This window comes from Octopus bimaculoides, chromosome 6 (assembly GCF_001194135.2).
Source record: "Octopus bimaculoides isolate UCB-OBI-ISO-001 chromosome 6, ASM119413v2, whole genome shotgun sequence".
Taxonomy (NCBI): domain Eukaryota; kingdom Metazoa; phylum Mollusca; class Cephalopoda; order Octopoda; family Octopodidae; genus Octopus; species Octopus bimaculoides.
This window is the reverse complement of record NC_068986.1, coordinates 114,572,898-114,578,637: the sequence shown is the minus strand read 5'-3', so window position 1 is coordinate 114,578,637 and position 5,740 is coordinate 114,572,898. Positions and strand designations below refer to the sequence as shown.

The 5,740-nt window shown below is 38.3% G+C and overlaps 1 protein-coding gene across 2 annotated transcripts in view; it reads right to left on the bottom strand.

Annotated features, from left to right (window-relative positions):
* The window catches only part of LOC106872072 (RNA-binding protein Musashi homolog 2), a 287,270-nt gene that overhangs the window by 215,873 nt on the left and 65,657 nt on the right, over positions 1 to 5,740 (bottom strand). The window lies entirely within an intron of this gene.

Genomic DNA, 5,740 nt, shown 5'->3' with positions numbered 1-5,740 from the left:
TATATATATATATATATATATATATATATATATGTATATAAATATATATATATATAAATATTATATAAATATAGATATAGATATTATTATTACATATATATATATATATATAGATATAAATATAATATACATATAGATATAAATTGCATATAATATCTATATAGATATATATATAAATATTATATATATATTTAGATATATATGAGCTATATATAGATATATATATATATATAAATTATGGTAAGAATGGCTACATAAGGGTGGAAGACCACAGGAACAATACCGTATATCCAACGCATAGAAAGAGGGACTATGTGAGAAAAAGAGAGACTAAACACTGAACTAACATGCTGAACGATGGCAATGGGGTGACAGTAATAGTATGAGCTGTAGTTGTGATAGAGGCGGAGGCGGCGGTGATGATGGTGGTAGCCGAGGCGGTCATGGATGACGCTGAGAGGAAGTGATGTGAAAGACAGTGGTGATGGTGGTGGAAGGGAAGGCGGCGAAGTGAAAGGTGTTGATGGTGGTGGTGTCAGAAGTCTGAATGGTGTGTGTATGGCAGATGTGGTGGCGACGATGGTGATACTGTGGTTTATCATGCAGTTTTGCAATAAGTTCCAACTCGACAGATCATATCAGCTTTGAAGAAGATTGCTCATTGCTTTAAAAAGATTGTTCAAGTTTAATAAAATTTGACATGTACTCATGAAGTGTCATTGTTGGGCCCAAGTCCCAATGAAGAGCCCAAGTCCTAATGAAGAGCCCTCTGTAGGAGCTAGCTTAAATTCCGCCCAGCAGGGCGACTTTTAAGCTAGTATATATATATATATATATATATATATATATATATACATATATATACATGTATTCACACACATATATACGTGTGTATGCGTAGCAGTTAAGGATAAATGCGATGTATTCTCTTCTAAATGCCCCAGATGGCTGATTAAAAGTGTAGTTGTATGATGCTTATCTACTAAATGAGTTGCTGCTTGGTAGCGAAACAGGGCCTTGAACGCAATGGATTTTCGACAACTAGGAATATATGAAGTAAACATGCTGCACCGGATGTGGAGTGTTAATATATATAGTATGTATGTATGTATGTATGTATGTATGTATGTATGTATGTATGTATATATATATATGTGTATATATATATATATGTGTGTGTGTGTATGTATGTATGTGGCTGTGTGGTAAGAAGCTTCCTTCCGAACCACATGGTTCCGTGTTCAGTCCCACTGCGTGGCACCTTGGGCAAATGTCTTCTACTATCGCCTCAGGCCGACGAAAGCTTTGTGTATGGATTTGGTAGACGGAGTCTAAAAGAAGCCCGTCGTGTATATGTATGTATTTGTGTGTCTGTGTCTGTGTTTGTTCCCTCCACCATCGCTTGACAACCGATGTTGGCGTGATTACGTCCCCGTAAGCTAGCGGTTCGGCAAAAGAGACCGATAGAGTAAGTTCTAGGCTTACAAAGAATAACTCCCGAGGTCGATCTGTTCGACTAAAGGCGGTGCTCCAACATGGCTGCTGTCAAATGACTGAAACAAGTAAAAGTAAAAGTGTGTATGTCTGTATGTGTATATATATATGTATGTATAATGTGGTTGTTTAGTATATATGCGTGTATATGAGTCAAGGTCTTAGAACTTTGTGTCAAGGCACATGACAAATCTTTGACAAATGCCTTGGCACGAAATAATCGGCGCTCGAGACACTCTTGTGCAGTCTCAACTAATAAGAAAATTCTTTCCTTTCGCTTATAAAACGAAACGTACAAGTGTATGTGTGTGTGTGCGTGTAAAATAAGGTTACTCAGTATAAACCTGTGATGTTTCAATGTGAAATATCCATAGGATCGCAGCAGGCAACTCCCCGCCACCAAATTTTGAAGCATTTTTTGGGGATGATGGTTGTAGACTTTAACAGAGCCCAACTCTGTTGAAGCTTTCGGAGCAGGTCACTTCTCTAAGAATAACCTTCTTTCTTTCAGCCTTCTCGGAAACCCTAAGGGTCAAGAATAGTGCCCTTCCGATCCTGATAAAAATGTGTAAGAAAACTAAAACAACTCTTATAGAATTTGATCAACATAAACTATTCCAGCGAAGATGGTATTAAAAAAGCGTTATTCTTCTCACTGAAGACGTCCCAGAGACAGATGTCTGTTTATCTGTTTATTTTTATATATGTATGTGTGTGTATATATATATATATATATATATATATATATCTCCAAGCGAGGTGTATACCACAGGTTACACTTCAGGCCCAGGTTATCTTGATTATATGAGGAGCTTACTTTCAAAACTGGTATAAGTGCATATTTGGTCGATTTCACGATAACCATTAAAACGCAATCTGCAACCTGCTGGCTTCACGCACGTGAAATTTTTTTCAGTCAAACTAGGATAGATGCCATATAGATAGTTGGCGAATCTTAGTCTTCCAATCAAAATTAGATATATTCAAGTTGTTGTTTTAAACAATTACTCATAAGTTATTCCAATGCATATCGCTGGTTTTGAAAATAACCTCTACATGAACTTTTGACTTGGTATTAGTCGGCCCATGTTAACACACGGAGGAAAGCATAGTTTGAGTGGAGATTATAATTGTGAAGAGAAATTAGGAATATAAAACTCCCGATCTATAAAATTGTCTTACTCCACCACCACTAACATTGCCGGAGTAATCCGACATCTTAACAATAAGAAACTTAGAAACCCACAACTAGCCAACGTTCACCCTAATAACTGATCCTAACCCCCAGCTCCATACATATAAATCCAGAACACCAATAAACCCCCTTACCAACATTATCCCTCAAATCTCCTGCAATAATCCTTAAACCTACCTCACAACCTAACTATACCTCATACAGAAATAAAGAACGATATAGACGGTATCATCTGACACGAAAACTATCATAATATACAACCCTTGAGGTCTCCCTCAACCCCCTAATAAATACCAATTTTAGCACCATCACCAGTAATCACTAAAATTGGACCTTCACTAAATAACAGTCACTCCGCAAATTCATCCACAACACTCCCTATGACTCTCTGCAGCTGTCGATGCCCAATCTGTTGCCTTTTAGATAATCGATGTCTTACTAAAACCATCATTTATACATGCACAGCATCAGCTGCCAACTCAGCTTTATATATCGGATCGTGCAACACCGCCTTCAATGCCAGAGTGGGCAACCTCTACTCCAGCTTCAAGTCTTGAAACAAAATCCAACCGTACGTTTTTATTTCAGCTTATGCACTAACTCAAGAACGAATCAATTTCTTACACTTTAAAGTGGTCCATAGTCACCCATGCTAAACCGTCTACTGGCTATAAACAACAAGTGCGATCTTTGCGCAGTTGAAGTCATCGCCATTATGCAATCCACTGATCATCTGAATGAATGCAATAGCACAATTTTTACATGCCGCCATAAATTACGTAATCTATTTTCAAAATACAAATAACTACAACCTCCCACCCTCGCGTTCTTCCCTAACTCCCCCCCTGCCCTCATAGACATTTCCCTTTACTTACCCTCATAACCACTAATCTTTAATGAAACTAATATGCTCCGATGGACAAGCAATGCCAGTGTGCATGTGGAAGAGGGAGACCTAGGAAGACTTGGGACGAAGTGGTGAAAACTGATCTAGATGTTAAGTCTCTCAGATGAGATGAGGGCAGATCGAGATAAAAGGCGATATGCTGTGCTTGAGAAGACCCATCCATCTCAGCAGATCTGAGTTTCTGCTAAGCCTTCCCCAACAACTCATCTTCTGACGCGCACTCTTCTATCAATCTTCTATGTTACCCGGTTTCTTTTACTTCCCCCTACACTGAACTGATTTCCTCAGCGTTCAACTCATTCCCTAGCTTTAAACATCTCTCACGCTATTTTCTCTCAGTGCGCTCTACACACCCACTTTTTCTTCTCTTCTATTCTGTCTCATATTCATGTTGTACCTGAACCATACATCTCTTTTTTCTCCCTTCCTCTCTCTCTCTCTCTTACTTTCCAAGTAGGCAAGCTATGTATTCAAGTCTTCAGCATGATACCTGATCCTGTCCTTCTATCATAAATTCTTATTCCTCTTGTCTCTACCCCACTCAGTTGAGGGGTCTTATCTTGTGGGTACAAGGCGACCTCACCGGTGCTGGTGCCCCGTAAAATGCAGAACCTATAGGGGCCTTTTGGCTCGTCTGGCCATGCCAACGTGGAAAAGGGAACGTTAAAGGATGATGATGATATATATACATACAAGTGTACACACACACACACACACACACACACACACACACACACACACACACACACAAATATAATATATATTGCATATGCACAAACATTCACATACACATTCAATTACGCTTTGCATTCATTCAATAAATATTTATCTATAGATGCACTAAAATCGCATTGCTTATGTTCACGTACGTGCAGCTAGTTTTCAATTTCTGATATGTATTTAAGTTTGCTTATTTGTCATATTAGCCTATAAGTGCACTCTGTTCACATTTCTAACACAGTTAGATTCCGTCAGATATAATGTGTTAGCTTAGTTCCCTTGTCCATTCCTGGTCAGTTTATACATAACCGTTAATGATGGCTGCAAATGCCATGTGTTGTGTGCCCAAACGAGTGAATATCTTTAATTCAACAGTGGCTGACAAAGTAAATAGTCACTAAAGCATCTAGATGGCCTGTAGGTGAACTAATGGTAAATATTCTATATTTCTTGACGTTTGTTTAATATGTGTGTTTGTGTGTGTGAGTATGTAAGCACTAGTTGATTAAACCGTCAGGCGAAACTAGAACTCCCAGGCAAAAACTAATTTTGTAATAAATTTGTTTCTACTTTTAGCAGTGAGTCGCCCCATCCTGAAATGTTCTGTTGTTATTCATTAAAATTCTTTTAAAATAACTCGAAAGTCAACATGCGCGCGCACACACACATACTGGAACATATGTATACAACACGCTAATTTTTCATCAGGTTTTCTTTTCTTTTTCTCATTGATTTTTTCTTTTACTTTTATTTGATAAATCTCAAGATTGCTGAATGTGTGTGGTACTAGGTGGTGGACTCTGTAGTTGTGTGGATGGTGGTTATAGTAGCTGTAGTGGTTGTGGCTGTGGCTGTATTAATCAAAATGATAATAGCTATAGTAGCTGTAGTGGTGACATGTAACAGTACTTACTAGAGGTTGTAGTGGATGAGTTGGTGACGGTGGTGTTAGTGACACCAATGATGGATTTGATGATAGCTATAGTTGTGACTGTGGTGCTTATAGTGGAGTTAGTAGTTGTAATGGTGTCGGTAGTAGTGGCAAACACAGCTATAGTCGTAGTCTCGTATAGTGGTATCTGTAGGGATGGTGGTCGTGGGATAGGGACACTATCTATAGTTATGGCAACGGTACTGGCAGTAATAGTATATGTCGTAATGTTGGTGATGATGATGGTAGTTGTTATGTGTTGGTGGTGAGGGTAGATATAGTATTCTTAATACTAGCTGGTAGGACTGGTAACTATAGTCGTGATAGTGGTAATGATATAAGTAGATTAGTAGTTGTAGTGTAGTAGTTGTAGTGTAGTAGTTGTAGTGGTAGTAGTTGTAGCTGTGATGGTTTTTGTGTGGGTGATAGAAAATAAACACTAAGCAATAAAGCTTAAATAATCAGTCCTTTCATCCTTAGTAAGCCGTGTGTG